The sequence below is a fragment of the Lissotriton helveticus genome, chromosome 3_1 (assembly GCF_964261635.1).
Source record: "Lissotriton helveticus chromosome 3_1, aLisHel1.1, whole genome shotgun sequence".
NCBI lineage: Eukaryota > Metazoa > Chordata > Amphibia > Caudata > Salamandridae > Lissotriton > Lissotriton helveticus.
This window is the reverse complement of record NC_136061.1, coordinates 1,316,253,408-1,316,279,003: the sequence shown is the minus strand read 5'-3', so window position 1 is coordinate 1,316,279,003 and position 25,596 is coordinate 1,316,253,408. Positions and strand designations below refer to the sequence as shown.

General features: G+C 50.4%; 1 protein-coding gene across 3 annotated transcripts in view; it reads right to left on the bottom strand.

Moving 5' to 3' along the window:
• The window catches only part of NFRKB (nuclear factor related to kappaB binding protein), a 1,053,863-nt gene that overhangs the window by 67,011 nt on the left and 961,256 nt on the right, over window positions 1–25,596 (bottom strand). The window lies entirely within an intron of this gene.

The window sequence follows — 25,596 nt, the reverse complement described above, 5'->3', positions numbered from 1 at the left end:
TTCAAATGTCTTTAAAAAAAATGGCGACTAGGGGTATAAGGGATGCTCGTAAAGAGGTAAATCAATTTGGGTAGTACCACCATTCAAGAGACAACTAAAAGAACTTCTCCTCAACTGCCATCTCTAGACATCTGGCCAATGACTTCGCTCTTCTTGGTCCCCAATATCCTTTATAAAACCCACTGTACTATACAAGACAGAAACGGACTTAGACAGCACACCTCTTGTCACTTGCTATTTATGTAACATTCTTTTGCAATTATGGGTATATATATCCCCATTAAGCTTTGGTACACAAGCATCAACAGCAACTTTGGTCAAATATAGGGATCCAAAACATGTAGTAAGTCTTGATATTCTTTTATTCCAAAAACAATTTCACTTCAATAAAAGTTCCCAGCACACGACTTGCCGACACGCGTTTCGTCTTACAAAGACTTTTTCAAGGCAATAATTAAATCGCATAACATGGACATCCGGACGGTTCAAGGACCAAATGCGGTTTTCAAAGTAGTAAGCGATTCACAGGAAGTCGCCCTGAATTCTGAGACGATGAACAATCAGCGATGAACCACTGGTTAGAAACCACTGTAAGGGAGAAATATCTCTCAACAATCCAAAAACAACATATAAGGTCCAATAATCGAAATGGGGTATCGTTGATCACCAAGGAGACTCCTTGGTTAAAGTATAATGTGGTTGAATGACGTGTGCCCACAGTGGCCTCCTCGCTGGCAAATGATTTAGAAGTCAGTCATGACCATGATAAGTCCAGACCTTAAAAGATGTTAAGCCCGCGATCCACACACTCTGAAAGAATCGGAATCAGAGTGTGTGGATCGCGGGCTACACATCTTTTAAGGTCTTTTAAATATACCCATAATTGCAATAGAATGATACATAAATAGCAAGTGACAAGAGGTGTGCTGTCTAAGCCCTTTTCTGTTTTGTTTATTGATGCACACTCAGTGTGCTAAGAACACCGTTGGGTAGTTGGTGTTGTGAGGGATACTAAAGCACCCTAATCCAGACTTCTCTGAAAAGAACTCATATATTTCACGTATAAAATTTAGCTTTGAATTTTGAATGTGTGGACGTTTCCCTATCAGAGAACACTACTACCCAAATTTTTTGTTGACAATACCCACTGTACTATATTGCCTATGTTTCCTTGTCATGTATGCTGTAAAGCGCTCTGATACCCCCGGGTCTGTAAGCGCTATATAAAACTCCTAAATAAATAAATAAATACATTTTGATCAGGGAAGCTCTGCCAGCCATGGAGAGGGGTAACGCAATCCACCTGGTGATTTTTTCTGTGAGGAGATCAAGCGCCCGTCCATAGTTGGATAGCATAAGTTTGTCTCGGTTCCGAGAAATTACTATCCCGAGGTATGTGAGTGTATCTCCACACCACGCGAGTGGATAGTCCGGTTCGAAACGTGTGGTAGCATCGGTAAGGGGAAATATCTGGGATTTCCCTCAATTGATATTAACCCCAGAAAGGTGGCCAAATAGGATGAGAAGCCTGAGAATGGGGTTGAGGCTTTCGTCTGGATTGCGTAGATATAGCGTAAGATTGTCAGCATATAGGGAAATTAAAATCTGCCTCTCTGGATATATCAGCACATGGTCTCTGAAATGTTATAGAACCTTGGCCGCCAGGGGTTCAATCGCTATGGTGAATAGTAGGGGCGAAAGGGGACACCCCTGGCGGGTGCCTCTGGTGATTGTGAAAGGGGAGGATTGGACACTGTTGACCATGACTCTAGCCTGCAGGCCAGTGTACAATAAGTCTATCCAGGCCAGGAAAGGAGTGGGGAACCCCATGTGTTGTAGGACGAAGGCAAGGTAGTCCCATTCTAATGAATCGAACGCCTTAGGAGCGTCGAGAAATATTGCTGCGTCGTTCATGTCGAGCTCAATGTCCTGGAGGACCGCAAACAAAGTGCGCAAATTGTGAGACGTGCCTCTATTGAGTACAAAGCCTGATTGATCTGGGAGTACCAGGGCAGTCTTGAAAGGGCTTATGTGGTTGGCGATCAATTTTGCTAAAATTTTGGCATCAACATTAATTAATGAGAGGGGTCGAGAAGAGTCACAGTACGAGGACGGCTGGCCTGGTTTGGGCAGGGAGATTATGCATGCCTCGCGGATCGTTGGGGATAATATGCCTGTTTCACGAGCCTCTTCGAAGACACGTCGTAGTACAGGAATGAGTAAGTGGCGGAATATCTTATAAAATTTGTCCGGGAGGCTATCTGGCCCGGGGCCATGCCTGATTGCAGTTGCATTATGGCAGATATGATTTCTTCATCCTCATGGTGTGCTAGGAGAAATTCCCTTTGACCATTGCCCAGCCAGGCTATTGCCGTGTCTTCTAAGAAGGGGGTGAAATCTACTGGGTGAGTTCTATGTGTCTTGTACAGGGTCTGTAGAAGCTGGAGAAAACTCCCACAATCTCAGAAGTGTTCCTATGTAGTTGGCCGTCTTCGTCTTCAATTTAAAGGACCATATTAGAAAATCAGGGGGAGAGGGGGGCGAATCAGGGATTCGAGTGCTTTCCCCGGTCTATTTCCCTCCCCATATCGGCGCGCCTGGGGATATTTCCCTCTAAACTTACATTCATTCTCAGCTGTTTCTTGATATTCAGTAAGTAAGCTTCTCAACCGAGCCTGCAATTCTGGAGTGGGGGCGATTTGCATCATATTTTCCATTTGTTTAAGCTCACTTTCCAGTTTACGGAACGTAGAGCGTATATCTCTCAGAATTCCCCCACTTTTTGCAATACATACTCCTCGGATGGTGACTTTAAAAGCCTCCCATATCGTGGAATAGTGCTCGACCGAGTCTTCATTTCGTGGGAAGAAATCAGTTACTTCTTGTTCCAGTTCCTGCTGGAATACTGGATCTAGTAAGGTTTTGTGGGTTCAGGCGCCAGGACAGGAAGGGTGAGTCGGCCTGGGAAATGGTCAGAATATGTGTGGGGCGGAAGAGAAGCGTGTGTCAGCCAGGGGGTGAGGCCCTTAGTAATGAGCCATCCATCTATTCGTGACCAAGAGGAGCCAGCTTTTGTGTAACAAGATCCCTTACGGAGTTGCGGGTGTAGATGGCGCCAGGCATCGATCAGTTCATGTTCTTCAACAATCGTTTTAAGGGTGTAATGTGTATTAGAGTAGTGGTGCGAGCGGTCCATTGTGGGATCTAAGGTAACATTGAAGTCCCCGCCCCATAGCAAATGTGTGGACCCGATGTCCAGGATCTTACCCCAGAGTACCCGGAAGAGCTCTGGGTCATCAGGGTTTGGCCCATAGCAGGAGACGAGAGTTATGGATTGAGCTGCCAGACAGCCCCTGATGATAGTGTAGCTGCCTTGGGAGTCTTTGTGGGAACCTATGGGGTGTAGGGGAGAGACTGTTTCACCAGTATAGCTGTGCCTCTAGCGTAGGAGGAGTATGAGGAGAAGTGTGAATAGGTTGCCCATCGGGATGCGAACGTGGTAGAGGCAGTGGGGCTGAAGTGTGTTTCCTGTAACATCGCACAATGAATATTATGGCGGTCTGAGTACGAAAGGATGTGTCGGCCTTTGCGGGGGTACCCCAGGCCTCGATCATTCCAGGTTAGGAAGTTGTATGTAGTGGGTCTAGGGCGGTCTTCCATGTCGTTGATATAGAGTGTAGGTTCTAGGGCATGGATGTTGTCTATGTCGGTTCTGCAATGTGTTCATATATTTGAATATCAATACAGTGGTAAGTGGCATAAAATTAAAAAAAAACCTGTTCCTTGTAAAAAGCGTCACAGGGTTCCCTCTCCTTCCTCCCACAACAGCAGCCCAATCCTGCCGTGGCCCACTTCCCACCCCCCTCCCACCGTGCCCTTTGCGCCAGATTCCCAACTGGGGAAGGGGGCCTAACCATTAACATAATTAGAAAGTACAATGCTTAGGGTTCACCTGTCGGGTGGAATCTAAAGGGCGGCCAGAGTCACCTCGCATGAGTGAGGGTGCTTGGGTTGTATTGTACATCTACATCTCGTCACAGTGTCTGTTACGATTTCTCATCTTGAGGAGTCTGTCCAGTAAGGTTATGCGGAGCATTATTAGTGTTGTGAGCACCAGGACTTAGCTTCAGGTCAGCCAGTGTAAAAGCTATTGTGAAGGTTGAATATTAATCTATGTTCAGTGCCGGGCGGCGTTAAAGGGAAACAGGAATTCCTTGCAGGGTGATAATGGTGATAATTTTCAAGAAGCATTGTCTCTCCTGTCTTGGTATGCGTAGGTTAACATGACCACTGAAACTCCTATGTGAAGTGCTTGTTCTGGTCTCTGCATGTATAGTATGGGTGGAGTTACGTGGGCCAGTTCAATATCCGCCGTTGCATTAGGAATTTGAGTGTGTTTGCAGGGACTTAGTGTATATCTTTACAGTTCCAGGATTAACCTCCCATGGGTTTACTCTATATCGGATGCGCTGCCATTTCCCTCCAGAAAGTGCACAGGGGATGACCGGCCTGTAGACTGTTTGGGTAGGGTCTTGAGGAAGTCCTGGGCATGTTGTGGATTAGTGAAGAAATGCTGTTTTCCTTGATGTGTCAGTTCAGTTCATGAAGCTTTATTCGGTACATGATAAAAATGCCCATAAAAGCATAGCACAGGCAACAGAATTAAAAATACAAACGTGATTAAAAACTCATACTTTTTCTAAAAGCCATTGATTTACATATAAAACTGGCAGTATAAAAACATACATCAGGGTGGTCCAAGTTATATAACAAACACATAGCATCCTCCACATTTAAAACTCCATACTTAAGGAATAGTGGTTTTAAAATGGAGATCCTAACATTCTGAAATAGGGGACAAAAAAGCATAAAGTGCATTGTGCTTTGTTTAGAATGTCCATCACATGGACATGGGCCCACAGGGGGCTTTTTAGGGTGAGGGAAGGCCACCAATACATGAGCAATACCAATTCTTAGTCTGGTTAGTACAAATCTGTGAGATGGCCTAGTTACAACTTTCAGATAACCTTGAAATCCCTCAGTAGAGATATATTTATTGTAAATCTTAACAGAAGCGAGGGAATTGGTTATTACTGAACGTTTTTGGGCTTTAAGTAACAAAGATATTTTTAAATTCCTATTTCGCAAGGCCTCTAGGGGGACAATTTTCTGGCAACAAATGAATATCAAAGATACTTTTGTAGCAATCTACCACATATTTGAGCCAAGGTATCTGCATACAGTTGTCTAATGCAAGGCAATCCCTGATTATAAGTTGATTGAACTCTGAATCTTCCTTAAGCCAAATTGCACGATAAAGTAATAGAGGCCTAAGTGAGGCGAGCTCAGTCAGGTGAAAAACCCCCGCCTCTCTATGGATCAGCTCTGTTGGAGCGGACTTAGGGAGGCACAATAATTTCTTCAGAAAGTTATTTTCTTCTAACTGTAGGCAGTCGGTTTTGCAGTAACCCCAAAGCCCCGCCCCGTAAAGGGCAATGGATACGCTGCGAGCCTTGTAGATTTCCAGCATATCCTTGATACGTCTTTCCCCTAGCTTAGATGCAAATTTAAAAATACCATAAGAGCTTTTGCTCATCTTAGATCGAACATTCATTAATTCATTCCCCCACCTGCCATCACTGGTAAAAGTTACCCCCAGGTAACAAAAACTACTCACATTCTGCACTTTAACCCCTTCTATAAAGAAGGAGTGGTTTCTGCCCCCCTTATTTCCACATATCATCGTGTGAGTTTTGTTCTTATTGATCAACAGTCTCCTGCTCCCGATAAATTCAGTGAATGTATCCATTAAACGTTGCAGACCAACGGGTGTCCGTGACAGGAGCACCGCGTCGTCTGCATATAGCAGGACTGGTACACTATCCCCTGCAACCTGTGGGGAATCGGCCTTAACAATTTTCAGGGCGGCTTCAACCCCATTAATAAAAAAGGGTAAATAAAAGGGGCGCAAGGACACAACCCTGCCTAATTCCCCGTTTCACTAAAATATTTCTTGTACATTCCCCACTAGCACCATAGCGGACACATGTTTCCAGCTTGCTATAGAGTCTGGCGAGGAAAAATATAATTTCTTTCGGGGCACCCATGTCAAGCAGAACTGACCAAAGAAGTGAGTGATTAACTAAATCAAAAGCACTGCTAAGGTCAGCAAAACAGAGATAGATGTTCCCAAGTTTGGCTCTGGTGTACTTGCCTATCAACAGCTCTAAATTCAGGCATTGATCAAGGGTCCCTCTTCCCTTCCTAAATCCATATTGGGAGTTTGCAAGAACTCCATTTTCATCAGCCCACTCCTCTAGTCTGATAAGCAGAACTCTGCTCATGATTTTGACAGACGAGTCAAGCAGGCTGATGGGCCGGTAGTTACTTGCCAGGGCTTTATCCCCTTTTTTATAAATTGGGACTATGATGGAATCGCCCCATGTTGGTGGAATCATGGTGGTTACGGCAGCGTTGAGTACCAAAGTAAGTATTGGACCCCAAAGCTGCGGCTGGTCCCTATAGACATCTATCGGGACACCATCTGGTCCCTGGTCCTTACCACCCTTACTATTCTTAATTCCATTCTCCACCTCTCCCAATGAAATATCTAAAGGCACTACAGGCCACCATCTATTTTCATTGGGCATCATATCATTATCTGCGAAAATTGCGGTGAAATGGTTCACCCAATCTTCACTCCCAACGTTGGATGAAAGTTGCGGGGTTTTATCGTCTTGGAGGAAGGGTGAATTAACAGTGGACCAAAACAGGCGACTATCCGCAGTTTCTGCTGCCTGAGTAAGATGCTCCCAGGCCTCCTGCTGTAGTTCCCTCTTTCTTTTAGACAGTGCCTGTTTATAATCAAATCTTATTAGTTTGACTCTATCCTTATCCCTTGGGGTAATAGCCAAAGCGTGTTTAAGTTGGGAGAGAAGAGACGTACCGGCATGGTCAAACCATCCAATCCCTTTCCCTCCTTTATCTAGTTTTTTCCCCGTAAAGATGTTACTAATAGCAATGTTAATTTTAAGAAAATGAGTCATAACCTGATAAGACGGATATCCTAGAGATAGAATAATATCAATGTCCATCTTACATTTATTTATGATTAAGGGTACCACTGTAACCGATTTTTCGCCTTTCCATCTTAGCCTAACCCCGTTAGGCCTGTGAGGCTCTATATTTGCCAATACTCTAATGGGTGACTCAGTTCTAACCATCCATGTAATTATTTGCAAGCTAATACAATTATGGTCGCTCAGGGAGGATGTATCCCTCACTTTAATTATGCAGTGGGGTACCAAGTTAGATGAGACCATAATATGATCAATGATGGAGTTCACATTCCTACCAATAAAGGTCGGAATTGAACCCTCACTTCCCTCCTGGACAGTGCTCAGTAGCTCTAGATCATACGAGATCATAGATAGCCTCTCCATAAGCATTATGCGGGAAGTGGTACATATTCTCCCCATTATTCGTTAGGATCCCACAGACCCTAGAGGAGGATAAACTACAGACTTGTGTATTAAAATCTCCCACCCAAATGAAAGTAAAATTGCATGTTGCTTTGCTTACCAGCTTCATGAGGGCACAGGATAATTCATCTATCGCTTTGTGCCGGGAATTAGTAAAATTATTATTATAAAAATTAATTAGGAGCACATCAGTACCATCCGGTAGACGTGCCCACAGGATTTGCGAATGAGGTTCAACTACCAGATGTTTAATAACAGTCAACTTTACATCTACTGAAATAGGGATAAGGAGACCGCCCTTGGCCCTGCCATGGCTAGATACGGATGCATCTAAACTGTAGCATGTATACCCTTCCATGTTAGGTTTATCTACACACCACGTCTCTTGCATGCACAGTACATCATATGACCTTACAAAGTCCTCCCATTCTAGTTTATGTGCCTTAGATGCCCATCCGGCAATGTTCCAACTTGCCAAATAAATCCCGGCAGAGTGGCTGTTGTTGACAGTATCAACAGTATTATTGGAACCATTACTCATCTTACTATGTTCGAATACCGGCCCGCCTATGTGAGTACCTATGGCACTCCCAATAACATTCCCAGAATCCTCCGTAATCTCAATAGTACGCTGAACTACTAACCCACTTTCGGGATTACCCATAATGGCAGGGGATAGATCTTCTTTTACCTCACTTAAGTTAATCTTGTTAATACTCAATATAACGTCCCTTTCAGTCCCAGGTCCTATCTGATGTCAATCGTTTTGGTCCATGAAACTCAAGGACTGGTACCTGTTCTGAACTGGGACTTGATAGACCATCCCATTAATAGGCGAGAAAATACTATCACAGGTGGGTACAAAATTGGGAGTGTGTGTTACAAATCTGTTCCCACCAGGAACAGGGTTCGACATAGGCATAGGCATAGGCAAGATGGGTCTGCCCCCAGTAAGATCAGGGCTGAAAGTGGGCAACAAAGATCTATTTCCAGTGGACAAAAAATTAGAATTGAAAGCCCCCTCTCTACAATTAGCAGAGGGCAACCTGTTAAGGTGGTTATAGAAATAGCCCAATGATCTTGCGACGACCTCAGTCTCTGACTGCGTTAATGCAGCTGCTCTAAGTAAGACCGTCGCAACATGTTGCGGGTGTTGGAAATTAATAATCACACAGTCACCCCCGCAGGTCTTCCGAGTATTCCCAATCCAGTTAACCCTTCTGATAGATAAAATTTGATCAGAGTAGCCAACTGGATAACCGCAATGGCGGTTTAACCATGATACCGTTTTGTTTTTTAAAGAAACTCCGGACTCCTGGGGATATGGGGCCTGGTCTAAAGCCGGGACGTTAGTTAGGACCACAACATAGGGCACACACTCTGGGGGGAGGTCTACTGGTCGACTACTTATCTTTGCAGGCACCCCATTGGTGCCCCCTATGGCAGCTGGCTTAGCTGACAGCTGGCGCCGGCATGGTCCTGGCTCTATTTGGTACTGGTGATGTTCTTACAACAGAATTTACACCTGCAGGTGCTATGGCCGCTGATGCAACCACAGGCACCTGCATGGGTCGACCCATATTACGTGCTGGTGGAAGTTTGGGGAAGTTCAATATAGGTGTTGTCTGTGATGGTTGTTTTCCCACATTAGTGCCAGGGGGGGCTGTAAAAACCTGAGGCGGGTCGGGGACAATCGATATTTGCCCGGCGGTATTGCCTCTGTGACCCTCTAGTTATTTAATCAAATGAAGAGGCAGGCGCTGGAGACTGGAAAGCAGGAAACAAGGTTTTTTTTTATTCTCTCCGGAGGAGAACACAACGAAACGGACAGAAGGTATCGTTCTGAGGTGCTCTAACTGCATCCCTGAGGCCTGGCCTCTTATACACAAGTTTATGACTTTATTGTACATTACACATTCATGTTTAAAGCTTTGATGTATGAAAAAGACATTCCCGGAACTCCCTTTGAGCCCGTTCCCACACACATTTACAGTCGAAGTCCCCACCCTAGTCACAACAGGTGATGAGTATCACGCAGCTGGATATTCCGCCGATTCACGGAATGTGGGGGTTTGATCGGATCTCATGGAGTGGGGGCTTTGATCAACCCGGGGATCCTTTGATGGGGGAGGCTTTCTATTGTACGGGGAGGGGCAAGGGATGGTATCGGCAGAGCTGGGTGTCGGCCTGGGAACGGGGAAGACAAAACGGGCACACGGGGAAAAAGGGGGTTTGCATCTAAGGGCCGGAGGTCATGAAAGGGAAGCAGGGTGGTGTCGCGCTGGGAACAGGATGAGGGCCTGGGGCAGAGCAGCGCCGAAGAGGGGTTTATGACTCAAGGCAGGTGCAAGCAGGGGGTGGTCAGCGTGCAGGCTTAGTGAAGGCGAAAGGCTATGTCAGGGGCCAGCGGCATGCAAAAGGGTTCGTTCTGATCGGGGCATCTAACAAAATGGCGGGCGCGCACGACAAAAGTGTGGCATCAGGGGAAGAGGCAAGATGGCGCAGATAATGTTCACCAAAACGTACTAATTTTCAACAGTCCTCCCTTTAACATATTCAAGACATCTTGCTGGTTCATTTTCTACTCGGTTCTATTGTGGTGGGCATGAGAAAGAAAACGGTAGGAACCCTAGAGGAAAAGAGTTGTAAACAATACATTTTAACATTTCTAGTTTTTTTTTAGGAGGTGGGCCTATTTGATAAACTTTGATCAATTTGTTTAGCAGGAAAGTCATAGGAATGCAATACAAAAACGATTTTGTAGCGAGAGCAGCAAGCATATTTCATACTGGCAGGTTATTACATATATATCAGGTTCGGATTGGAGCATGATCAATACAAGGGCGGCTGGGAGAGAAATGAGGTCTAGCAGAAGCGGCGATTGGGGATGTCAAATGTTCTTTGCTGCCTTTCGTTGGCGCTGTTGAGCACCGGCGGTGGAGCTACGAGTCCAGCTCGGTTCTAAGTTCTGCGTTGCAGGGCACGACCCTTTCCTCGCGTTCCTGGTCGGAAAGGTCCCTTTCGCCCTGTGTCCTTTGAGGTGATTGTCAGAAAGTTCAGATGGAAGAAGAGCGTTCAAAACAGTCCATAGGGTAGGTCAGAGGAAAAGGGGGATGGAGCAAGGCCAAATTAGGAACAGACTAGGGGAACGAGAGACTTCAAATAGGCGAGCGTGTGACCGAATTCAGAGAGCGGGGACTTGTCGACAGACACTGGGCATCGAGCAGGGGCATCAGGTCGACCCTTTCTTCTCATGTTGTCGAAAACAGTGCCTCGTCCTGCAGCTCTTTTCTGTCGTGGTCTCGCCTTGGCTAATGTCGCAGGTGTTCCTTAGTCTGCAGTCAGGCCTCGTGCTCCCACATCCGGTCCTTCTCTCCTCCAACAGCAGTACCCTTAAACAAGTTTGAAAAGACAGTCTTTAGAGAATTTGCAGATGAAGATAATCAAAAAAGTCTATTTCTCTCCCAGCTCCAGGCAAAGAATGAAAAATGCCCGTTATTTAGTGTTCACAACTGGCATATGAATGACCGGTGACGGGCCTGTTGGATTTACTATGACTTTCCTTTAAAATTATTTATCACAGTCACGACAGTTCATCTGATGGTGACCCACCTTCGTGAGACGTTAACATGGTACTACACAGGTATTTTGCTGAGAGACGAACATGGCTAAACATTTCCTTTCTATCGATGCATCCTGCCTTTTAACTACTACGGGGTTCATTTCGATGATTTCTTTACCTTGGACTAGTCTGTTAACCTTGTAAAACATCACTCTGGGTCCTACGTAACCTTTTACAGCCCGATTACTTAATTAGGAAGGACAGGGGTTTTATGGGGAACAACCAGGGACATAGGAAACTTGTGGTAAGGGCATAAATCGACCCATCTCTCACAACCGGAAATGAGGGGTAGTTTCATAATTCCAGTTTTTGGGCGGCTGATACAGGGGAGGTAACAGGGGTGATCATTTTTCTGGTTTGGGTATTGCGACAATTCGGGGAGGGGAGGGTCGCGTATTCTGAGGTCCTTGTTTTATACCATAGGAGCCGTCGACATGTAGTTCCCTTATTTCGGGCCAGATTAGGGAACCTCTGTCGTCTTACCTGTCCTTTCCCTTACGGCCCAACCTCGGTTTATTGACTTCTAGCGGAAAAGGAGAGGTAATGACGCGGTCTCAGGGTGATTGTATTAAAGACAAGTTTTTGTGCAAAAACTGACGGTATTGGAAGCCAATTAGGAGGTGTGCTAGGGGTGGCAATCTGCCAATTTCGGGGCTAATCACTCGGAAGAGTGGGAGTGCAAAAATAGAGGGAGAGAGAGAGAGAGAGAGAGAGAGAGAGAGAGAGAGAGAGAGAGAGAGAGAGAGAGAGAGAGAGAGAGAGAGAGAGAGAGAGAGAGAGAGAGAGAGAGAGAGAGAGAGAGAGAGAGAGAGAGAGAGAGAGAGAGAGAGAGAGAGAGAGAGAGAGAGAGAGTGCAACGGCAGGCTAAATAGTACACGTGCAACAGAGAGGGTGGCAGTGTATTCAAGAAAGGCTATTTAGTGCATTACACAGTAAAGGGCATTCACGGGTCTGCGTTAGAATCTTGTAATCATGCAGTTTGAGCATTAGACAGGGTAGAGGGGACGTGCCTTGAGAAAAAGGAAAGAAGAAAGGAGGTACCATTTGTCGCACTTTCTCGCATTCTCGGTCCTTCGACCAGTTAGGCCGACGCCTCAGTCACACACACACACATTCCCTCATAGTTTCGCATCATACGTGACATGGGTTCATTCGTCCGGTCTGGTTTAAGGGTGATCACTTTTTATCAGGTTGTGCTAATTTTTCGGATTTGTTCAATACGTGAGTAGTTTGCAGGCGTGCTTAGACACCACCTTGCGGCGCTAGTCCGCTTCGTGTATTAGACATGGCAAGGCTTCGGATCTTCGCCACACCTCGGCTGTAATTTCTGATGTAACCTGCAGAGGGAGGAAAAAAGGGGGTGGGGGAGACAGCGTTCGCGCACATTCAAATACATGGATTCATAAGTCCTTTACTTACCTCTTACTCGTCTTTCCTCCTCGGGGCAGGGTCCCCGGGGATATGGTTTCTGGAGTCGAGGGGGGTAGTGTGTTCATATAGGTCGCATGCGGGGAAACGTAAAAAGGAAACCAGAGGTGCTTAGTGCGAGGTATCTAGTTAAAGGATGTATCTCACTATCGGGATCCTTAAACCTCTTTCAACGCTGTGGCGTTCTAAGGTTCTTTGGTTCTTGGGTCAGCTCTGTTCCCTGATACTTTGGAACGTAGTACTTTATCACATTTACATTATTTCATTTCACCCTCCTTTTACATTCCCTCATTTACACCGTTCGTTTTACCCATCCTTGGAAGTCAAGGTCTTCCTCTACGCGAGAGTTCATGAGTCAGTCGCGTACTTTGAAGGCGGAGTGTCGTGTTGTCGATCCGATCCGTCCTCCAGGGCTGGGCAACCATCTTCTTTTAACCTTAAAGAGAGAGCAGAGTAGGGTGCACAGAAAAGAACTTTCCCACCGATCCCACATTTTTAAAATAAAGCATGCAATACCCGTTCATAGTTTCAAAAACTTTATTTTGCAAAATTATTTCAGCATGAGGATTATGAGGGTGCGGTCGTATTTGGCCGGTCGTGGCAATGGCTAAAGTGCGTACAGTGGGGGGTGTCGTTTGCAGCAATAAAAAACATCGGAAAGTTTTACTCATTCATTTGTAAGAGACTAAAACGTCTATTAATTGGCTGGGGGTTCGGGGGCATTTATTTTCATAATTTAGAAGCAATAATCATAATGGTTGTAATCAGATTTCCTATATGCATACCGTACGTGTACGTCGTAAATGAGGTTTACATCAGTTATAAAAAATATAATACATTTGTACATTTGTAATCAACATTTGTAACGGGGATCCTTTCATACTGTTCGTCGAGTGAGTTCTCCTTGTCTTTTCTAGCCAAGTGTACAAAGGATCATATAAAATCTCAGAACATCAAGTTTATATTAGTGCGAAGGAACACCACGAGGTGTTCGTAAGTTCCGATTGATACCAGCGCCATTTTGGGCGGGGCCGGCTCAGTCCGGAAGCAGCATCAGGGGGAAATGTTTCCCATTACTGGCAGTTTGGACCAGAGTCCTTTTCGGCAGTTCTAGAATTCATGCTAACAGAAGGAGTGGCAATGTCATGTTTGTTTCGTTGGCGATCAAGGCAGCCGTCCCTTACCGGAAACCTGCGAAGGTCGAAGGTTCCGCCGGGGACCTTTGTAGGATCTTCAAGGCTGCGGAGATGCTGTCGGAAATGGGGGCTCGTGCTCCAGGGGGCAAATGTTCGAGTTATGTTGCTTGGTCAAAGTTACTCTAGTGGCCGGGGCCCGCCTTCCAGCGGACCCAGACGCCATTTTGAGGCCCTACAGGGGCCACTCTCGTCGAGTTTGCAAGAGTGGGAGAGATCCTTCGGAGTGAAAGGAAGAGGTCTCTGTTTTGTGAATGCGGGACGTTCGGCTGGGGTGCAGCTGTGATGCCCCCACCTGGGGGGGCGAGGGAGACTGGTTCGCATCGTCTCCTTCTCCCGGTGCACTCCAGGCCGCTCCTTTTCATCGCCCCGCATGAAGGTTTCTCCACATCCGGTGTTCCCCAAGACCTGTGCTCGGTGCTGTGGGAGTATGGCCACCATTGCACGTTCGGTGCTGCGCAAGTACTGGGGTGCCACCATGGTGTGTTCGGTGCTGTGGAAGTATGGGCACCATCGCCTGACTGGGGGTGTTCGGCGTCGGGCCGGGGGCTGGGAAACCTCCTACCGGTGGAGGTGGGAGAGGCTCGTCCGCGTCGCCTCTCCCTCCCAGCCCAACTTGGACAAATTGTTGTGGAGGTACGTGCAGGACATCCCGCCGTCCAGAGCTGCTGCGGCTGTTACGGAAGAGAAAAGGAAAAAAGGTGCCTCGTTCTCCTCTGGACATGTGGCGGGACTACCTACAACAGCCCGGGCTGCTGGCTCCTGCCTCTCCTCCGGCTCCCCCATACGTTAAGATTTCCTGACCAAGAGTTGGCGGCCGGGTCCGCCTTATATGGGTTGCCGTTGGTTGGGCGTAGCCGTAACCCTGCCCAACTTTGGAAGGTTCCAGAATGGGGGGGGGGCGAATGTTCTGTTTGACTTTCATTTTTCTACAGTTTTACCGTTATTATTCCTTGTTTGTTGTGCTAAATTAAAAGTTCAAGTTCATTAATGGTCTACGGATTTTGTTTTACCATTTCTTTCTTTCAAGGTTGCTTTTATGCTAAGTTTCTGCTAACAGGGGTTGAGTAACACGGAAACACGTGTAGAGGGATGACGCAGATTTGTACATTACATACACACAAACTCAGACGGGGGACAGTACAAGTACGACATACAAAGACCCAAGACGAATATAAAACAGTTATTGGTCATAATTATCTCTTTCCGTCTGTGAATTTGAAACGAGGCTGGGTTCCTGTCTTGACGTTGCCCGACCTAGGAGAACTTGAGCATGCCGCTGAAATTTTCCTGGCGAAATCTGTGCCATCGGGCATAATCAAACGTGGTGGTTCTGTCTGGTCTGTCTATGTAAGTCGGGTTCTTCTTTGTCTCGCGCTTTTTCCCGTACTGCCGGTCTGTCGTTCCTGTCGGCCCTTTGCCTTTACTCACGCTCAGTAGAGTCGGGCATTGGGCTTTCCAGTGTCCGACATACCTACAAAAAGCGCATTGGTCTGGCCCTAAGTCTAGTCGTCTTTTGCACAGTGTCGGGGGATAAGTTGTGGGTAGCGGTGTCCTGGGGTTGTCCTGTCGGTATATTTCTCTACTTGGTTTGTCCTCGTCTTTTCTCTGTCGTTTCGTAGCCTCTCTGCGCCACATACCCAGACTGTCGAGCATAATTGGCGTTGTCTTATTATTTCGAAGGGCTATTTCTAACGTTTCTATTTTATCAAGGTCAAAGGATCCTGCCAGTGGCCACTGTTTGTCTTGACTATCTTCGGTATACCTGTGCCACAATTTATTATAGGCTATGGTGACTAATCCATAGTTTATGAACATGTCCTTATTAGGGGTGCCTTCTAGTGGAGCTATATGGTCCACCTCTAATACACGGTCCGGGCTAAACAGGCTATTCATCAGTGGGGAGAAGACAGACATGACGGCTCGTAACGAGGGACTAAAAAGTCAGCACTGCCTATCTTATCACTAGGTGCAAAGACCGTACAGAATATTTCTATTCGACGTTGTTTGCAGGCAGTGAATACCTCATGGGGGGCTGTAAAAACCTGAGGCGGGTCGGGGACAATCGATATTTGCCCGGCGGTATTGCCTCTGTGACCCTCTAGTTATTTAATCAAATGAAGAGGCAGGCGCTGGAGACTGGAAAGCAGGAAACAAGGTTTTTTTTTATTCTCTCCGGAGGAGAACACAACGAAACGGACAGAAGGTATCGTTCTGAGGTGCTCTAACTGCATCCCTGAGGCCTGGCCTCTTATACACAAGTTTATGACTTTATTGTACATTACACATTCATGTTTAAAGCTTTGATGTATGAAAAAGACATTCCCGGAACTCCCTTTGAGCCCGTTCCCACACACATTTACAGTCGAAGTCCCCACCCTAGTCACAACAGGTGATGAGTATCACGCAGCTGGATATTCCGCCGATTCACGGAATGTGGGGGTTTGATCGGATCTCATGGAGTGGGGGCTTTGATCAACCCGGGGATCCTTTGATGGGGGAGGCTTTCTATTGTACGGGGAGGGGCAAGGGATGGTATCGGCAGAGCTGGGTGTCGGCCTGGGAACGGGGAAGACAAAACGGGCACACGGGGAAAAAGGGGGTTTGCATCTAAGGGCCGGAGGTCATGAAAGGGAAGCAGGGTGGTGTCGCGCTGGGAACAGGATGAGGGCCTGGGGCAGAGCAGCGCCGAAGAGGGGTTTATGACTCAAGGCAGGTGCAAGCAGGGGGTGGTCAGCGTGCAGGCTTAGTGAAGGCGAAAGGCTATGTCAGGGGCCAGCGGCATGCAAAAGGGTTCGTTCTGATCGGGGCATCTAACAAAATGGCGGGCGCGCACGACAAAAGTGTGGCATCAGGGGAAGAGGCAAGATGGCGCAGATAATGTTCACCAAAACGTACTAATTTTCAACAGGGCAGTATTCACGTTGCGAGGCCTTTCCTTATCTTGATTAGGTACAGATTGAGGGCATGTAACATCTCTTACAGTTAGTATAGGTTTAACAAATTTGGCTACATGCTGGTCCACCACAACCCCCAATCTCAGTACTTCAGCCGACAATGCATCAATTTTAGCTAACAAAGGCTCCACAACCAACTTCAATTTGTCATCAATGGAACTCAATGAAGGGGTGAGTGCATTACCTCAAGTGTAAATGCATCCCTGCATTTGGGCACACTATAATGGTTCGTTTGTCAAGAGACATTCAATTCCGAAGGATAATTGTATGAGTTCAAGAAATCCACAGTTTATTCATCATATAATTCAAACTGATATGTTCTCAGTAATTCGGTAATCATATTAATTTTCCACTTTCAATGGTGACATTCATATTAAATGTACGAGCTCCGATGCATTTCGAGCCCATTGGCTCTTTGTCTAGGAGCACTGTAAAGAAAAAACAAAATAACGTACTCATCGGTGTGTCCTACATCAAGTCTGTAGATATGGATTTCTTGAACTCATACAATTATCCTTCGGAATTGAATGTCTCTTGACAAACGAACCATTATAGTGTGCCCAAATGCAGGGATGCATTTACACTTGAGGTAATGCACTCACCCCTTCATTGACTACTTGGCGTACCTGGACAGTTACGTTACCTGCTGGTGCACCTTAAAACTTCTCGAATTGCAAAGCCTTCCACCTATAATCTCCCTTATTAGCCAGGTTGTGCGCCGTGCCAACACCTTTCTTTATATCAATGGAACTCACTAACAAATCGAATTGGTTAATATTAATGGAAACACCGTTGTCCTTAGTCGGGGCCCCTTTATCGCCAATATTCTCTTTGTGTGTGGTGTCCTTTTTCCCCTAGCCGAATGGCTTCCCCGTTTGAGAACAGGTTTCCTGCATGCTCTCATAAATCGTGTAGCCCTGGCGGATTGTAGCGGGGTACCTTCCGGAGTCTCAGATGGATTTGGTTCGCCTTCCACTGCAGTAGGATCATCAGGGGCCTCAACAGCAGTGGATTCAACATTCAACATTAATACAGGTATTATCAGTCTCGGCTGGCATATTAGTGTTAATGGTGTCAATATTACCCTCGTTAGTGGGGTCCAATGGTGAGGCCAAAGGGAGATCAGGTAAGTTATCTTTACCTAGCGATTTCCTTCTGTCGCTATTAATTCTGGTGTCTACTTTCAGCAGGTAGTTATCTGGTAGGGTAGTTTGAATAGACATGTTGGCGATATCTCAAAAGCAAAAACAGTTAGGAAGCCATACACAAGAGTTTAGGCAAATGTTGGCCCGTGTAAACAAGCACTGGCACTCACAATTATAACCAAGGGGGCTGGCCCGTTGGGGGGGCGTGGCTTGAGCGCCGAGGGAAATGGCGGCGTGAGCCCGGAGCTCCGTGCCTATTCCCTACATTCATCCTGTAAAAGGGGCCGCAGAGCCAAGGTGTGCCCCGGCGCCGCACTGACCCTTCACGGAGACTGGCTGGGCGGCATCTGACCGACTAACGGCTACACGGTGGGCAGAACGACCGCCGATTGCGGCGACCACCTGAGCGGAGTGACCGAGAGCGTCGCAAAAGATGGCGGCCGCGGTGCAGATCTAGGACTCCGGGGGACAAGCGGGGATCCGCGCTGCCGGAGCTGGAGCGCTGAACGCGATCGCCGGCTCGGGGCTCCGGGCGGCGATCCCCCTGCTGTGGCGGCCGATCCTTCACCCTCGGCAGCTGAGCGCGGAGACCGCGACCGCGGGAGGCGGAGATCCGCCCGAGGAAGCCGGAGCGGGTGGTGCGAGCAGACGGCCCCCACCGCGGCAAAGACGAGCAGTAGACCGGCGCCCCGGCTCTGGGCCCAGGACACGTCAGCAGGTGAGGGGAGGCTACATTGAGCAGCGCACCACGAGTAACGGTGCGCAGAACGTATTACTGGGGGCCCTCTCCCCCCCCCCCCCTCGCCTCGCTGCGGATGCTGTGGAGGTGTGCAGGGGCATAGCGGGGGAGCCCAAAACCTAGTGGAGGATCCTCGGCGGCGCCGGTCCCCTGTGGCGATATGCATCAAGCGCACTAGCCCAGGGGGGTGGGAGCGGGCAGCCACAGGCCACAGGCCCCGGGGGACGAGCCACGAAGCGGACGATCCTCTGGTGCACGACCTCAGCGCAGAGCCACCCCATAGCGCACAGGAGAGGGCCACGTGGCAGGGGCCCGGAGCACCGCGGACTGCAGGGGAGGTCGGTAGCGGCGAGGCCTACTGCGATGGGGAAGCCAAAAACCAAGGCGGAGGAGGCGGCAACTTCTGGGGCGGCGGAGGGGGGCCCCACCGAGCAGACAGACCTGCAGCGGTTGCAAGATCGAATACTGGAGGCCATAACGGCCACCCGAGAAGCACTCCACAATGATATAGCGCAGGTGGCATCGGGGCTGGGCTTGCTCCGGGCGGACCACGACAAGCTAAAAGACAGGGTCAAGGAGGCCGAGACGGTGATCAAGGAGCTAGCGCCGGCCCATAAGGTGACCGAGAAACAGCTAATGGAGGCCCTGGATCGCATACGCACCCTGGAACGGCGGGCGGAAGACGCTGAAAATAGGAGCCGGCGCGGCAATGTGCGAGTCGTAGGTGTGCCGGAGACGGAGGGAGTAATGGACATGGTTGCCTACATGGAGGTATGGCTAAAAACAGTGGTGGCACCGGAAGGACTTTCGCCATTTTTCACTCTGGAGCGGGCCCACAGGGTCCCCTCGGGTCCTCCCAAGCCCGGGCTTCCGCCCAGACCGATAATAGCCAAGGTGCTCCACCACAGGGACAGAGATCTTCTCCTGCGGAGGGCTCGGGAGGATGGCCCCTTTCAGATTGCGAACAGCAGAGTTACACTTTTTCCGGATTTCACTTTTGAGACACAGAAACAGCGGGCCTCCTTCCTCACAATCAAAAAAGAGCTGCGGACTGAAGGGATTGCCTACTCCTTACTTTTCCCTGCCAGGCTGCGAGTCGTGGTGGACGACAAGGCGGTCTTCTTTAGCACGTCGGCGGAGGCCTGGGACTGGTGGGAGACATACAAAGCTGGCACCGACGGAGCCAAGGCGCGAGAGGAACGGGAGAAGGAGCGAGAACGCTCACCGGCACGGCTGCGGAAATCACAGAGGCTGAGGAGGCGAGGGAGGGGGAAGCTAGGACCGACGGCCTCCCAGACTGCAACGGAACGGCGGGCCGCGTTACAGGAAGTGGAGAAGCAGGCTCGGGCAGAGGGCCCCGACTCCAGAGGGGCCACGGACTCGGACACTCATGCATCGGCCTCGGGCTCAGAATCGGACCTTTCTGGGATTCTTCGGACTGGAGGGCCGCTGGTGACACCGCAGACGGCGGACGAGATCCTGAATGTCTGAAACACTGGCAGGACACGATGGGTAAAGTTTGGATGCTGGGAAGTGGACCCGTGCCCACGAGTATAGCGGGGACCGGGGCACACCAGAGGGCTCAAAGCGGGGAGGACATGTGGAATTGGGGAGGGGGCAGGGAGTTGGGTGGCGCAGCACCCCTCGGGCCGAGTCCGCGCTCCGTAGGCCCTTAAGGCACCCACGGCTGCGGCTGTGTAGTCGAGACCTGGGTCACTCAGGTGTGGGAGTTTGGATGGGAACTAGTATCATGATATTGGGGCCTATTCTGGGGGTGGGGGGGGGGTTCCACAGTTGGGGATTGTTTGTTCTTCTTGCAGGTGTTGACCCTGGGTACACCGTGGGTAGGACTGTTGGGATGTTTTGTTTTGTTCAGGGGGGGCACCACCACCACCGACGGGCGAGAACTGGAGGGAGGATTTCGACCAGATCACTGGGACAATGGCTAATGTACAAAAGTTGAACTGTATTACCTGGAATGTGCGGGGCCTACATACTATGCAGCGCAGACACAAGATACATGCCTATTTAGTACGAAGGGGAGTGCACATCGCGATGCTTCAGGAGACACATCTTACACGGCAGGAGGGGGCGGCGCTACAGAGGAGATGGCGGGGGCAGGTTTACCACACCAGCTATTCGGCCTATGCTAGGGGGGTACTAATATGGATTAGAGCAGGCACACCTTTCCAACTCACGCGCCAGTGGATAGACCAGGAAGGGAGGTATGTGGTGGTGGAAGGGAAGCTGGAAGGTAGGGAGGTTACCCTGGCTAGTATATATGCCCCAAATGTGGACCAGCTGGCCTTCCTCACATCGCTTTCGGGGCGACTGGCTCACTCCCTGGTGGGCCTGATCCTTCTGGGGGGCGACTTTAACTCCATTGCGGACCCCTCTTTGGATAGGTCCCACCCCCCCTTGCACGATTCCCCGGTCCACAGGCTATCTAAGGGCAGAAGGGAATGGCAGGAAAGTTGGGAACTTGTGGATGTCTTGCGCGGACAGCACCCGACTGACCGGGACTATTCCTTTTTCTCCGGGCTCCACGACTTACATGTCCGGCTGGACACGATACTCTGCTCCAGAGGGGTGTTGCCGCACGTTACGGGGTCTGAGTACCTGACGAGAACGATTTCAGACCATAATCCGCTATTGATCCGGCTAGCGTGGGTGGCAGAACCACCCAGGGTCCCTACCTGGAAACTGCGGCCTGAGACCCTGGAGGACCCCCTCTTCGGAGCGGCCCTAGCGGAGGGGGTGGCTCAATACTTCGCGGAGAATGAAGGAACGGCATCCACTAGGGCGACGGAGTGGGACGCCTTTAAAGTAGTAGTCAGGGGCATCTGCATTAGGGATTATGTGGGCGTGAGGAAGGTGTTGTTGGGCGATTTGGCCAAGGCGGATACCAGGCTGAGGGAGGTGGAGAAGGAGCGGCCAGGGCGCCCTGAGCTCCAGGAGACGCTCTGCACGGCCAGGGAGGCAGTAGCCGTTGAAGTGGAGCGGCTCCGAGCCTTCGACCATAAGCGCTATGTACTGCGCTCCCACGTGGAGGGCGATAAGGCGGGCACCCTCCTAGCATGGCTCTCGAACCCCACTCGAAGATGCTCCCCCATACTCCAACTGAGGAATGCGGTGGGAGCGGTGCAACATACTCAGCTGGGCATAGTCGATGGCTTCCAGACGTATTACGAGGGCCTCTACAAGAGCTCCCCAGGCGACAGGATGGAGCTGGCGGGACCCTTCTTGTCTGGATTGCCCCTCCCACGGCTGGAGGCGGAACAGGCAAAGGATCTGGGCTCGGACGTCGCGCTGGCAGAGATCAAGGCGGCGGTGCGGCGCATGGCACGGAATAAATCGCCGGGTATCGACGGGCTCCCCATAGAGTTCTATAGTAAGTACCTAGACGTTCTGGCACCACGACTACTGACCGTGTATAAAGAGGCCAAGGACGCGGGCCGGCTGCCTCAGTCAATGCGGGAGGCGTTAGTGGTCCCACTGCTGAAGCCTGGCAGAGAGGGTGGCGACCCCGCGTCCTATCGCCCACTTTCCATGCTCACCGCAGATTATAAGATCCTGAGCTCCATACTAGCGGCGAGGCTCCTACCTCACATGACGAGCCTGGTACATGAAGACCAGAACGGTTTTATACCGACGCGCAACACCACCATAAACATCAGGAGGCTTGTCCGCCTCATGGACGGGCTGGTCGGCGGGGCTGGGACGGAGCTGGTCCTCTCGGTCGACATTGAGAAAGCCTTCGACAGCCTGGAGTGGGACTACCTCTATGCTGTGATGGAGCGGTTTGGGCTGGGTCCGGGCTATATTCATTGGACGAAAGTCCTGTATGCGGAGGCATTAGCGAGGGTGAGAGTAGGGGCGACGGTGTCCCTCCGCTACCCGGTAGAACGCGGTACTCGGCAGGGCTGTTCCCTGTCGCCGCTTTTGTTTGCGTTGGCCATAGAGCCATTGGCGGCTGAGGCCCGGACGGGGCGGCATTTCCGAGGAGTGCGAGCTAGAGACGGACAGCATTTTATTTCGCTGTATGCCGACGATTTACTGCTATTCCTCCGCGACGGCGATGAGGACCTGCAGGGAGCGGAAGCGTTGCTAGAAAGCTTTGGAGACCTGTCGGGCCTGAGGGTCAACTGGCCCAAGACGTGTCTTTTCCCGCTGCAGGAGGGCGCGGCCCGGCCACGACACCGGTCGGAGGCGGCCTGGGAACCCGCCTGCATCAAGTACCTGGGGGTCCACATTTACCACACGGCGGAGGCCCTGTTTGAGGGCAACCTGGGAAGATGCGTGCGAGGACTGCGGGGCTGTATGGCCTTTTGGGCCACGCTGCCACTATCGGTGGCGGGCCGAATCTCTTTGCTAAAGATGGTTGCCCTGCCGAGACTGTTATATTACTTCCGGACGCTCCCGATTTGGCTACCCAGCTCCTTCTTTCGGCTGCTTAAATCTCTGGTAACAACGTTTATTTGGGGAGCGGGGCGCTGCAGAGTGGCGCTCGCCACGCTTTCTCGCCCAAAGGATGAGGGGGGACTGGCGGTGCCAGACTTTGAACTTTATTATCTTGCAGCCCAACTACAGATCTTCACGCAAGAGGTGGCGAGAGTATATCGGGGCCCGGAGGACGACAGCTTGCGGGGAACACCCAGACACATCCTAGCGTATATTACCCTCCAGCAGAGGCTGGACAGTCGGGATTTATCGCTGGAACAGCGCACGTACCGACAATGCTGGAACAGAGTGCAGAGGAGGGCAGGGGTTCGGCGCCCATACGCACCGGAGATCCCTCTGGGCATGCTCACGGCTTTGCCACATGGGGGCGACTGGTCGCAGCTTCAGGGGTGGGAAGAGGCGGGAGTACAGGTGGTCGGGGACCTCTACGAAAATGGCGCGCTGCTCCCGTTCCAGGAGTTCATGGACCGCTTTGGTGTCCCGAGAGGGGGATTCTTGCTTCATGCGGCGGTGACCAGAGCAATACAGGCCCACTGGGGGGCAGGCCTTGAGGAACCTGGGACGGCGGCAGCATGCCAGTACACTATGATGGCGGCGGGCACGATCAAGGCGGTAACGTGCCTATACAACCGAATGGTTAGAGAGGCTGCTCCCCCCCTTCCAGCCCTAAAAGCCAAGTGGGAGGCGGACCTGGGTAGGGACATACCCGACGCGACGTGGGCACAGCTGATCCGTAGGGCTCGCAACAGCACGAGAAACGCTCGCTTCCAATTAATCCACTATTACACATTACACAGGGCGTACATGACCCCGGGGAGGATCAGGCGGTATTTCGGGGCGGTGACAGCAACTTGTCCCCGGTGCCCGGAGGAAGGGGCGGAATTAGTGCATATGCTATGGGCGTGCCCGGCCCTTCGGGATTACTGGCAGGAAATAGGGGAAGTATTGAATGAGGTGACAGATAGGACCATAGACTATGGACCGGCGGAATGTCTCTTGCATTGGTTCCCCCATACCCCCAAGACCAAACTCACGAGCAAATTCATCGATATGGGGTTGATGGTGGCTAAGAGGGAGATCACTAGGAACTGGAAGGCGAGGGTGGGGCCAACTCCAAGGAGGTGGCGGCAGGAATTTCTAAAATGGGCTGCGGCTGACAGCACACATAGGTACCAGCTGGCGCGCAGGACCCCTACCCAAACTGCAGCAGACACTGCGACCTCATGGGAAGTGATGGTTCAAGCACTCAGGGATAATGAGGCTAACGAGGAGGAGGAGGCCCCCGACGTAGACAGGGTGGCAGAGGCCAGTTGAGCGCCCAGTAGCAGCAGTTATGCGGGGGGGCTCTTACCAGTACCCCAGACATGTCCGTTAGGGAAGCCTTAGTTGGGAGGTGGTGGGGGGGGAGGGGCATGGGGGGGGGGGAGTTGTAGGAATGGCGCAGGGGGTGGGAGTTGGGGGTATTAGCGCACAGTTGGGTAGGACTATAAACGTAAGCATGCCCGTGATCCGTTTGACAGCCACTCCTCTATCTAGAACGTCAGGCATGAAAGAGCAGAGACATCATCGCCGCCCAACCCCCGGGTTGTGGGCATAACGGCTGTGTATTGGTTGACGTGCCGCACTGTATACCTGCTCGCTTTTCTGACACTGTTTCTATATGTAAAGGCCTGTACAGGTATGCTTACAATAAAAATTATTTAAAAAAAAAAAAAAAAAGGGGGCTGGCCCGTCCCGTCCCTGGTCGTCCCCGGACGGCCACAGACGGCCCGCGCGCGTCCGCGACGCGGAGGAAGCTCTCGGTATTTCAGCGCCTCCGGGCGTGCTCCGCGGGAAGTGGGCGGTGTTAGGCTGCAGGGCAGGCTGGGAGCTGTAGTTCTCCCCACTCAGCGGCCGAGTGATGGTAGCTACTCGGCGGCGGGGGAAACCAAACCACAGCGTCAGGAACCCAGCGCTGCCAGGGACCACAGGTGAAGCGTGCTACCCCCTCCGATATCCTCTCCGGTTTGCAAATGCCTCCTTGATGTGTCACTTTGAGGCGAGCCCGGAACAGCATAGCGTTGGGCATGTTGATTTGAACTTTTTTCTTGACTTGGAGGAACTTTCGTTTTTGCTCCTGAACGGCCATGGTAAAGTTGGGATAGATTGATATCTCCGTCCCCTCATACCGGAGTTGTCATTTTTCTCTAGGGAGATGGAGGGCAGTGTCCCGGTCCCGGTAATTAGGTAGTTTGGCTATTATGGGGCGCGGAGGGGTCCCTGTAGCGGGTCGGTTCACCAATGAGCGGTGCGCTCGTTCAACAACGAGGACTGGTGAAAAAACCTCTCTGCCAAACAACGTTATGAGGAGGCGCTCCACATATTCTTCCATCTTGCCGGTGGCTGTCGATTCCGGCACTCCAAGAATGCGTAGGTTGTTTCTTCTCAAGCGAGATTCTAAACTTCGTTTTTAGCAGCTATCACCTTCAGGACCTTCTCCATCTCAAGTGTGCGGTTTGTGGTGGCGCTGGAGGCATCCACTAGGTCAGATATTCGTCGCTCCGCTTCAGTTAATCGATCGTCATGTTTCT